At 32.9% G+C, this 12,970-nt stretch overlaps 1 long non-coding RNA gene across 1 annotated transcript; it reads left to right on the top strand.

The window, feature by feature from the left end:
• The first annotated feature begins 10,491 nt into the window (after positions 1–10,491).
• On the top strand, positions 10,492–12,539 carry LOC101252416 (uncharacterized). Its single transcript, XR_183001.5, has 2 exons — positions 10,492–10,985; positions 12,058–12,539. It is a non-coding gene; the product is annotated as an uncharacterized lncRNA (long non-coding RNA).
• Positions 12,540–12,970: the final 431 nt, after the last annotated feature.

A 12,970-nucleotide genomic window follows, 5' to 3' on the forward strand; every position in this document is an offset into this window, starting at 1 on the left:
TTAGATAGCCCATAGAAATCTACACCGTAATTCATATACTTTAGGTCAATATCAAGTAACCCATAACTTAGTAAAAAACTAGGGTTCATCCAATTCATGGGTTCATAGGTAATTTAGGTTAAAATAATCAATACAATATAAATTAAATCATTATCCAATGTTTATAAATCATTAATGCAAGAACCCATGTTAGAAAAATGAAATTTGGACAATTCAACTTCAAAACTTTAGAAAACTTCTTGAGATTTGGGATCCTTGATGAAGAGAGTTTCAAGGATAAAAATCCATACCTTGATGAATCTAATTCTTAAATTTGATGAAGAATATCCATTCAATTCGTCACACCAAGGTCTTCCTTGACTTTGGAATTCAATGGAGTCTTAAGGAATTTCTAAGGGATTTTGGGGTTTTGCTTTGGAAGAATGAAATATTCTAAGTGTAAAAGACTTATATACACACTTAAAATACCCAAAAGACCCTTAAGGAACCTTCAATTCTCATATTTGGAAGTGGGGTGAAATTATAAGTTCACCTCTCATCTTATAGTGAACTGCACGCAGGGAGGCAGTCCACCAACGGTTGGCAGTCGACAAACTCAACATTGGTATTCTCGATCCAAAGACTAAGTCTCAATTGACGATAAACTAACAACGGGTCATCAATTGACCCAATGGTCATCCACTGCCTCCGTGGTTTGGGCTGTCTTGGGCAGCCTTGACACCTATTTTGTGTCCTTCCTCAAGGACCGTTGGTTGGTCTTTGGGGATGTTTGCCCGGACGTTTCCAACCCAAAAATGATCATATACGAGTTTATTACCTCACATATGAATTTAATCCAAAAAGAACACGTAAAACTCAATGAAATATGCTTAGACACACAAGGTCATTTCAACGAATATCTTTCAAACGTCATGGACGTTCTTGGACGTTTGACCTCCAAACTCCACAAAAAATGACACACTGCCTATATATGGTATAATAACTTATTTAAGGACCTTATAACCTCAAGAATTATACATAAAATCACAATGAGGCACATAGGTGACTTAGTCGTCGAACGTCTTAGATGTCCCTTGATGTTGCACTTCCAATGCACCTAAAATCCTAGACACTGCCTCAATACCATATATTATGCCTATTTAGGACCTTATACCATAATGAAAACCATTTTAGGCTCTAGTTCACCTAAGTCATTTTTGAGGTCTTACATTAACTACTGCAACCACATTCACGATCACTCTCACGGTCCGTGATGTGGACCACAGACCGTCAATATGGCCGTGATTGTTACTTCTTATATTCTTTTTTATATCTACCTGAATCTTCTTGAGTTATCAACAAACACATCAAATCATACAAAGTACACTTAATTCTAGTATTAGTTCATTTTTTAAGCGTTAACTGTACTCAAATATCACGGTACATCACGACCCTTCGGGGTCAAGTATTCTATGTCACGTCTAGAGGGTTCTCTTAGGGCATGAAAAACTTTTTTATCAAAGCATAATGTTTTTGGAAAATTTAGAATGTCACAAACCACGTCTTGTAGAGTCTTATTCATAGGTGTGAGTCATGACATATCTTTGAGTACGAGTCTATTTGATGCTTAGTAAAATGTATCACTTCTTCATTATTTTAGTCGTGACATAGAGTTTGGCTTTAGTAGGCCCTTGTGTAATGTTTGCCTATGGTTTTTCCAGGTTATGGCTAACACTAGGGAGAATGCTAGGAGGGAAGGAGAAGACAATGGGGATCAATATATTCCTCCCCAAGTACAAAATCAAGTTCCTCCTCAAGTTCCTTATGACCCTACAATTGGGATGTCACTCTAGAAGAGTTTAGGGCTTCCATGCAATTGTGGCTTAAGCCTTGATGGCATAGCAAAAAGAGAGGTGGTGGCTCCGAGAAACCCTATAGGGGAAATGAGTGCATATAGGATTGAGAGTTTTTGAGGATGAACCCTACGGATTTTAGTTGCACCAAGATGGAAGAGGATCCAAATAGGCTCATAGTTGAGGTTTATAAGACACTTGCTATCATGAGGGGTAACTTTTATGGAAAAATAGAGTTAGTCGCTTATCAATTGAAAGATGTTGCCCAAATTTCGTATGAGCAATGAAAAGATACTAGTCTGGTTGAGGCGGGTCCTATAGAGTGGGAAGATTTTAAATCGGCTTTCCTTGATAGGTTCTTTCTTCGAGAGATGAGGGATTCTAAGTTGGAGGAATTTATAAATCTTAAGCAAGGCAACATGAGTGTCAATGAGTATGCCTTGAAATTCACTCTTTTGTCTAAATATGCTTCATCTTTTGTAGATAGTCCTAGGGATTTGATAAATAGGTTCATGATGGGGGTGTCCGAACTAGTAGAAGAAGGTTTTCGTATGGCAATGCTTGTTGATGACTTGGATATCTGACGCCTTATGGTTTCTTCCCAACAAATAGAGGAGTTAATACTCAAGAAAGAGAGTGCTACGAATAAAAGAGGTCTAGTGTGGAAAATGATAGGTCCCACGGAGATGGTCATTCTAAGAATCGACAAAGTTTTTCCGAGGAAGGATATTCTAATACTCCTAAGTATACGGATGATAGGGTGTCAAACCCTAGGTCTCAAAGGGAAAAGTAGTGAGTCCTTATGGCCCATTTGTTCCAGGTGTGGTAAGAGGCATGAGGGTAAATATTTTGGCCGGTAGGGATGCTTGCTATAGGTATGGTGAAAGTATCAACATGAAGAATGATTTTCCTAAGGCAAAGGCTACTATAAGAGAGGGTAAGCAAGTTGCCCCTAGTGGTCTGGATGATGGTGCTCAAAAGAAGAATAAATTCTATGCTCTCCAATCTAGAGAATATCAAGGCTGATCTCCTCATGTCCCTTTTTGATATGTGCTTCTTGTTTGTTTAGAAAATTTCCAGATTTTTATCTTTATGACTTGCTGTGATGGACTTGATGTCGTCTTTGCTACGATTGATTTTAGGAAAAGCTTGTGTGGGATTACTCCCAAGGGGTCAGATAGTGTTCCTATTCCATAAGGTCTTTGCATGATTATATGATGCTATGCTTTCTTTATGTATGTTTACAAAGTTGTGTAGGTTTTGTTAGAATTGACGTAATTGCATTGTGTTTACCCTAGTAGTAGCATCTTGTGTCAAGGTGCATTTTAAGTCTCCATGAATTTAGGCTGAACATGTTGTAGCTAGGAGATGTTAGTTCCCTCTTGAGAAAGAGTAATATCTTTCTTACATGCACTTTGAGTTGCATTAGGTATGCCTAGTTCGGAATTGAAGTTTCCTTGGATGGGTGTGTGCATTTAGAAATAATGCATACGCGATGGGATGGTATTTTAGAGTTGTTACTTCAAGAAATTTTTAAGAAGGTCATTTGAGGACAAATGTTACCAAGGGAGAGATATTATAACACCTCAGGAACTAATAGACTAAACTAGATCCAAAAGCTAAGGTTCTACATTGTGTTGTATGGAAAATAGAGTCGTAGATGAGACTTTATGCGTTGAGAATGAGAAGTTCTACAGTTTAGAATGAAGGTATGAATTATAACAAGCAGACTAGTTATTTTTAGGAGGTTGGTGGTGCATGGGAAGGGCAACACCAAGGCAAAAGGGCAAGCCTAATACAAAGGGCCAAGGCTGCCCAACCTTGGTATCTACTGCCCAAAGTTCACGACCAGTGGTGTGGACCAAGGTCTGTGAAGGGGTCCTTTAAGGTGCCTTAGACACTTGGGAGGTCAGACCAAGAGTCCTAGTCACTACCCCAAGCTCACGAGGCAATTCACAAGCCGTTGGCTTGACCACGGCCCGTCAAAGTGCTCGTTAAGGTGCCTTAGAGTTTTAGGGTAGTTGAGGGACAAGAATGGTTGGGGGAGCTACTGGGGCATGGATCACGGACACCACCAGGGACCTTGATTCCCTTCACGGACTGTCTAAAGGATAGAGAGTGGTATCCCAAGTTCTCTAAGTGTGAGTTTTGGCTCCATTCTGTGGCATTCTTAGGCCACATTGTTTCCGATGATGGAAATAGAGTTGATACCCAAAAAATAGAGGCAGTGCAGAATTGGCCTAGACCCATATCTCTAACAAATATTAGACATTTCTAAGGGTTGCCTATCTATTATAGAAGGTTCGTAGAGGGGTGCTTATCTGTTTCTTTCCTTTTGATCAAGTTGACTCTGAAAACAATAAATTTTCAATTGTTTGAAGCTTGTGAGAAATGCTCTAAGGAAATGAAAAAGTAGTTGACTACTACCCACCATTAACCTTACTAGAAGGTACTCAAGGTTTTGTTGTATATTGTGATGCGTCTAGAGTTCGTTTGGGTTGTGTGTTAATGTTGAATGGTAAAGTTATTGTTTATGCCTCTTAACTACTGTAAGTCCATGAGAAAAATTATCCAACCCATGATCTGGAGTCGGTTGCCATAGTATTTGCTTTGTAAATATGGTGTCACTATTTTTATGTTGTTCATGTTGTAAATGTGTTCACATGACAAGAGTTTCTAGTATGTGTTTAGTCAGAAAAAGCTTAATCCTATACAGAAGAGGCAGTTAGAGATATTCAAGGATTATGACATGAGTATTCTCTATCACCCAGATAAGGCTAATGTGGTTGGTGATTGTATATGAGTAAAACTGCCCATGTTGAGGGAAAAAAAGAAAGAACTAGTCAAATATGTGCATAAACTTGCCCAGTTAGGAGTTCTCCTAATGGATTCCAAAAAGAAAGATTAGTGGTGATGAATTACATTGAATCATCATTAGTGTCAAAAGTAAATGAAAAGCAAAACCAAGATCCTATATTTATTGAATTGGAGGCAAATGTTCATAAGCAAAAAGTAATAGCTTTTGAACAAGGGGGAGATTGTATATTAGGTATCAAGGTAGGTTGTGTATGCCAAGGGTGGATGAACTCCAACGGAATATCATGTAACAATCTCATATCTATAGATATTCTATCCATACGGGTTCCACAAAGGTGTACTGTGACTTCATAGAAGTTAAAGTAGAGAAACAAAGACCAGATTGTATCACTCAGTATATAAAACTTCCGAAATGGAAGTGGGAGATGATCAATATGGATTTTAGTACCAGGTTGCCACGGTCTTGCAGACAACCTGATTCTATTTGGGTGATTGTTGATAGAATAACAAAATCATCCCACATTTTGCCACTAAGGACTACCCATTCATCAGAGGATTATGCCAAGTTATAGATTCAAGAGGTAGTAAGACTTCATGAATTTTTATTATTTCAGATAGAGGTGCACAATTTACTACAAATTTATAGAAGTTATTTCAGAAAGGTTTTGGTTCAAAGGTGAACTTGAGTATTGCTTTCCATACTCAAAGATATGGTCAAGCAGATCATACTGTTAAGACTTTAAGAGATATGTTGAGGTCCTTCCTGATTGATTTTAAGGGTAATTGGAATGATCACCAACCTCTCATTGAGTTCACTTACAATAATAGTCACTAATCTAGCATCCAAATGTCTCAGTTTGAGGTTCATTATGGGAGAAGATGAAGATATTCTATTGGATGGTTTGAATTTTGTGAAAGTAGGTTTATAGGACCAACTTAGTTCATCAATCTATGGAGAAAGTAAAAGTTTTTCAAGAGAGATTTAAATCACCGCAGAGTCATCAGAAATCCTATAGTGATGTTAGGAAAAGGGAGTTAGGGTTTGAAATAGATGATTGGGTATACTCGAAAGTTTCACCAATGAAGGGTGTTATGAGATTCGGTAAGAAGGGGAATCTTAGTCCCCAATATATTAGCCGTTACAGAATATCAAAAGGGATTTGTAATATACCTTATGAGCTTGAGCTACCACAAGAGTTAGCAATAATTCATCAAGTGTTTCATATTTCTATGTTAAAAAAGTCTATGAGCTATCCTTCACTTATTACCAACCGAAGATATTGGTATTATGGATATCTTGTCTTATGAGAGGATTCATGTTTAGATTTTAGACCGCCAAGTTCACAAGTTGAGAACCAAAGAAGTAGCATCACTCAAAGTTCTATGGAGAAATCAGTTTGTTGAGTAAGCTACTTGGGAAGCTGAGGAATATATGAAGAAGATATATCCACATCTCTTTTAGTCCAGAGACATTCCAGATCAAGGTACTAATTACCTTCTTAATACTCTTTAATTGATATACTGAATGTGTTAGATTTGCTTGTTGGGTGTTTGAGCTGAATGTTAGATGTTACGCCCTTAGCCTACTAAGAGTAATATCATTCGAGGATCAATGTTCCCAAAGGGGAGATATTGTAACACCCCGCTATTTGAAAGAACTAGAAATAGAAATAAAACATTTTTGGAAAGATCAAATTTTGAAACTTTTGAAAGTTTTTCTAAGTATAAGTTTTGAGTCAACTTTAGACGATCGTAACTCTCAATACATGATATGTTAGGAGTAATATAAGATATTAAATGAAATTTCTTTGAATTATCTTTTCAACACCACTGAGTTTTCTCATTTTTGAGTTTGTATGAAGGAGATATGTCTGTTGGAAGTTGGGTTGTGTAGATAAGGAAAGTTAACTAGATTATAAAGGGGTATTTTTGTCTTTCTATTATCCAATTATTTAAATCCATTTTTAGTAATTTATTTGGGGTCTAAAATTATTTGGTTCAGTTTATGCTTCAAAAGATTACGTTAGGATTTTGAGAGAAGAGATAAGAGGAGAAAAAGCCAAGGATTCGTCGCGTTCTTGAAGTTTAGCTTGTGGATTTCGCCAAGGGTTAATCCCTACAAAGTATCTGAGATCACATACGATTGGGTTCATTCACCCATTCGCCAATCATGATGTGTTTCACCTATTTACATTCATGAAAGTAGAGAAATTGAGTTCTTGATGGCTTTTGTTGAAGTTTCTATTGGGTTCACAATAAAAAACATGATATTTAGGTACGAAATTATTAGGTACGACACATAATTCGTCACTAATTATGCACTTTCTGTGATAGAAATTACATTTCGTATTAAAATGTATGAACCACACACTTTTAATGACGAAACATAAAATTTTGTAGCGAAATTTTATCCAATTGAGTTTCCTACCAAAATATAATTTGGCGCCATTTATTAGATACCATTAGTGACAAATTTTTATTTATCAGTGACAAATTATCTTGTCACTAATAATATGTCTAATTTGTGACAAACTATTATTAGTCTTCAAATTAGTTACAATTGGACACAAAAAGGTTTTGTCACAATTTTCTTTTGTTGAAATAGTGATAAATTAGTATTCGTCATTAAATATTGTAAGCTTTTGCCACAAGTTTATATTAATTGTGACCTTAGTTTTTGTCACTAATACTATAAGCTATCAGTGATGATAATTTTACTGTCTCTAATCAAAGTGTGATATAGTGACAACATAGTTTTGTCATTAAATATGCAATGGTTAAATAACCACGACTTAAAATTTGTGGCTAAATAATTTAACTATTTGTGACGAAGAAAATTTCATAGCAACATATAATTTTTTTTGCTACGCTTGTTTATGATTACATGTGACAAATGAAGTATAATAACTTCATACTTAAATATAAAAATTTCTCCCTATTATACCCTCAATGTATATAACATTGAGTTAATGTCTTTGCAAAATTTATTGAGTAATATGTTTAAGATTCTATCAATTAAAAGTGGTAAAATGGAGAATTCACTATATTAATAATTGTTTTTAATAGGCATGTCAAATAAAAAATAGACAAGTAAAAAGGAATGGGGGGAGTATTTTTTAATAACCCTCATTAAATTAAAAGTTATTTCAGAGTTCTTGGCCTCACACACAAAAAAATAATTAACCAACACTTCTTAAAATTTACAATTTTGATAATATTTGTTCGTATTTGTTTTAAACTTAATGGATCATTTACTATATACAATACATCTATGAGAAAAGACATAAAGTCACCATTCAGGTTGTCTCGAATTTTTTAAAAATACTTTAATTTTGAAAGTGTCTTATTACCCCACTAAACAATTATAAACTGATATTATTACACCATTTTTTGACCAGCCCCAAATTTTAACAAGCAAGTGTGTTCACAGACCAATCATTACATGACACATGTTAATTTAATTAAAAATGTATTTTTTTTCATTTTAAGTTTTTCTTTTATTTTTTTCTTTATTTCTCTCTCCCGCTCTCTCTTACTTTTGATTTATCTTAAATTTCATTTCATCTTTCACCTCTCTCCATTTTCTTTTTTTTTCTTCAACTCTCACCCTCCCCCCCCCCCCCCCCCCCCCGTCAAATTGAACCTCACTCCTATTTTTTTCTCTTTTCTTTTCTTTTGTTTTTCATCTTCTTCTTCTGTCAAATTTTATTCATACTATTATTTAGAATTTATTAAATTATTGATAACAAAGTTAATTATTTTTCAATAAAAAAATGAAATTTTGAAGTATCATCAACTATTCATTTTCATATAAATTTAAAAATTGGAAATCATAATTTTAAAAGAATAAATTAATTTTCCAAAAATTGAAAGAACTTAATTGAAATCGGATAAATCAAAAACTATTTGATACTTCCTAATCATCTCATTAATTTATCTCATTTTTATATAATTTCAAAACTAGAAATGATAATTTTGAAAGAATCATAATTCTTCAAAATTTGAAAAAGTTTAATTGAAATTTGAATACAAAACTAAACAATACCTACTAATCATCTTGAAATCTAATGTGCTTTATCAAATTGTTCGAACGTAGTAAAATGTTTAGATATAGTTTTAAATTAAAAAGAGTTAAACTAATAGTAGTAAAAAGGGGGAGATGAAATTGTGATATAAAGTGACATTTAAAGTGGGGAGCTTCAATGAAGATGAAAATGAATTTTTGAACAAGAATGAAGAAAGAAAAGAAAATAAATAATAAGGAGAAAAATTTAAATAATAAGAAAAACAAGAAAAAGAATTTTATAGCAAAATACTTGCAAAAAAATAATATTCGTTTTTTTTAGTTTGTTCACTTTCTTTAAGAGAGTGCACACACTCTCCATACTAGGTGAACAATAAATGATGTAATAATATCACTTCGAAATTGTTTAGGGGGATAATAGGACGCTTGCATAGTTTAGGTGTATTTTTTAAAATTAATGACAACTTCAGGTGTCATTTTATGTCTTTTTTCTTACATCTATAGAATTTATCTTATAAAAGATTTACTACCACACAAATCTAGATATCTTATTTTAGATTAGAAGTTTAAAACTCATTTAATCAACACCACTTAAAATTTACAATGTTATAATATTTATATATAATTTATTTATATTTTAAAAAGTCTAGAATTATATAATTAAACTACTTAAAATTAAAGAACAACTTCATGAACAAATATTGGATCCATGCAAAGCATGGTGTTTTTCCAGTAGTACTATATAAGACTCTATGAGCACACATGTCATGGTCGACATGAGTGCTTTGTGGAATTTCAATTCAATTGAAGGTCATTCTTTCATTTAATATATATATATAGTGCTTTGTGGAATTTCAATTCAATTGAAGGTCATTCTTTCATTTGACTATGAAAGTATATATATATATATAATTAAATAAAAAAATCCAAAAATTGGATTTGACTTTTCAAATTCTATCCATGCCACAAAAGTTTGGATAAGTAGAGTAAAGAAAATTTCACTAATTAAAAAACATTTTTAATAATTTATATTTTTGTATTATCGCTTAAAATAATAAATTTATAAAACACGGATAAAACTATTATAATCAATTAAATCTTTTGCATGTCTTTTAATTTTTATTATTGTGACTGTTGCTAACCAAATTTGAGCCCTTACTCAATCTCTGATTTGTTGATCTTTAATTAGATAATTAGATTAGATAGGTGCCCTAACACGTCTTAATTCGTTATGTGAGAATTCTTCATCAAACCCAAGAGAGTTGTTAGGTCATGCACCAACATTTGTTTTGCGAAAAACGGTGCGCGACAAAATGTCGAGCTATTGACATCCAATTTTAACCGACTTTTCAGAAATGCTAGTCGATTAAATACGTATTTTCAAAACATATTTTTGATTTAAAATTTTAATTGATTTTTTCTAAAAAATGATATATTTTAGTATTCATAATTTACAAAAATTATTATATTTATCCTTAGTTAAACTTGAAATAATTATTTTACTCTATTGTTTAAAAAGTTAAATGTGTTTAATTTGTAAGGAAATATTATAATATGTGTAGTATTTTATAATTGATTAGCATTTCCTAAATATTTCTCCAAAATATTTAATTTTTAGTCTATTATTTTCCAATTCATTTCAATTCTAGTCATTCCGCTTCAAATTTTCATTTCAATTATTTGCAATTTTAGCCTTTCACGTATCTCAATTTTCAAGATTTCAAATTAATCATTCAATCTCGTCCGTTTATTCCTTTTGATCAAAATTCAATATTCAATCTCAGTCGGTCATCCAAAATGGATCAAATGGTTCGGATCTTCTAATCCATTTCTTTCATATTCTAACCTAAAAGACCAAAACTCCTAAAAATTGTCTTATTTCTTTCTTCCCCAAAAAGCGGATCTCTTGCCATCTCCCTCCTCTCTGCTGATCAGCGACCACCACTAGCGAGGCCAACAGCCGCCTGTCGCTTCCGTAGGATTTCTCTTCCTCTATGATCGATGAGCAACACCAACAATAGCTGATACAAGCAGCGCGCAGCGAGAACAACCAACCGTCAAGAATCATCAACTCCGTCAGCAGCAGCAGCTCCGGCGAAGGCGAGACGAGTATCACCGGAGAAAGGAGATGTTGCTCACCCTTTGCTCGTTATCTGCCCCTCTCTACTTTTTCCGGTGGACAGCAGCTCAACAGAGCAAGCATTAGTCCTCAGGCCATTCAATATCAAGCATTGTTCCGGGAGCAAAAGACAATTTCAAATCATCAGTATTGGCTATTGAGGCATCCGCCAGATGTATATGTTGTCAATACAGTAAGTATCTAATCATAATTTAGGTAGTTACTCGTTCTTGTTTCTGCTTAGGTGTCAAACTACTCAATCTTTTTCTTCTTTGTATAACTCACTGCCCTATATTTTTTTCAATTTAGAAAACTAGTGTAAAAATCTGTTTTTTTATGTTTGGATTGCAATCTTTATGTGCCTTAGATTTATTGTTTGTCCTGAAAATTTTGAGTTCCAATCATAGACTGATTATGTGGTTTAATTCCATGAAATGTTGATTATTACACATGCGACATATAGAACCTTTTTTAAACAATGTTTAACGTAATTTTGGGAGTGTAGCTAGAAGAATATTAGCAGATTGAGAATGAAAGAATTGCAACACCAACTTAACTGAACTTTTAATAAACTATATATTTAACCAAACTGGCTGCTAATGATATACATGTGCAGCGATTTAACCTTTCTCTCTACAATGACACAAGAATGAGAATGTACAAAAAAAATTCTTGATAGGAAGATTAAATAAATTTTGTTTTTGAATTTAGCAAGCAAAACTAAGTTGTCACTTGTTAGATGAAGGCATTTACTTTTCAAAATAGTTTTAATATATGAGCCAGATGCACTTTAATAATTCCACTTAAATGAGTACATATAGTAAAAAATTTAAAAATCATAGTATATATACTAATTATATGTATTGTCATATAGCAAGAGCTAAATTTTAGATGTATAGAGAGTTGAATGGGAGGAAATATTCTTGAAGTTAACAATGTAATTAAGAATTTGCAATTAATCACTCTTTGTGGTTTCACTATTTTCTTAAAATAGAAACTGGCTTCATTTTCATCAATCTTGTTGTCACTATTTGATCAAACACTCTTTAGAGATCAACCATCCACAAGGCGAGATACAATTGCAATTGTTTCAGATTTAAAAACACTACATACAAGTTGGACGCATGTAGATGGAACAGATTGACATACTTGATTCATGTGACTATTAATACAATTTATAATATGTTTGTAGTCAAATGTTTTTCCTAAAGCTTTTATCTCCTTAAAGATGATATTTGACGTAGAAAATTTACTGTTTGATATAGTGTAATGCAGAACTATGGAAGTAGAAGATGCAAGAATTGTGGCCTACTGATTGTCTTTTCTTCTGTAGAAGGAATGGGGATACTATTTGTTTCTTTTTCTTTAATTTTTTCATGTGCCCGTTACATTTCTTTTGAGCGAGGGATTTATTACTGACAACTTCTCTATACCGCAAGGGTTGAGGTAAGGTATGCATGTATCTTACACTCTCAAGACCTCAATAGGTATGTTGTTGTATATTATCATACTCCAAAGTATCAAAATAATTCTTAGATTTTCTTTTAAATTTCATACAAGTTTCGTAGAAAGTGGAAATCAAGACTAATATCTAGAGAAGTGCTCGTAATAGTATTTTGAGAAGCAACCTCCATTTTGTTGCCTTAGTTTTGTTAATGTTTGGTAAATTTTACTTAATAGTAGTTTTCCTTAAGGAATATGTAATGAAATATCATCTCATGAATGACATTTTAGTTCTTAAGTGTTATATGTTAGTATAATTATGATAGTTATTATCATCTTACTTCTTTTGGTATCTTGTTATTCTAAATTTATATTTTTAATAATTTTAAAATTTTAAATTTACGGAGCTTAATACAAATTGTAAATAGTATTGCTACAAGTTTAAATGTCATTAGTGACATCATTTTATTTGCAAAAGCTCAATTATTATGATGAATTTATTTAAGACGATAACATTCTCGTCATTTAAGTATGACATTATGTGACAAATAATTGTCCCAAAAATTGCCTACTTATGTGTCATATTTTTTACTGACAATTTTGTTTTGTCGGCAAAAGAATTATTTGTAGAGACGACATGATTGTTTCAACTACAAAGTTATTTAAATATAAATTTGTCACTAATTTTTACCTTTAGGACAACGGAAAAATTGTATGTAAAAATTATTTTTTAGT

This window comes from Solanum lycopersicum, chromosome 8 (assembly GCF_036512215.1).
Source record: "Solanum lycopersicum chromosome 8, SLM_r2.1".
Classification (NCBI taxonomy): Eukaryota; Viridiplantae; Streptophyta; class Magnoliopsida; order Solanales; family Solanaceae; genus Solanum; species Solanum lycopersicum.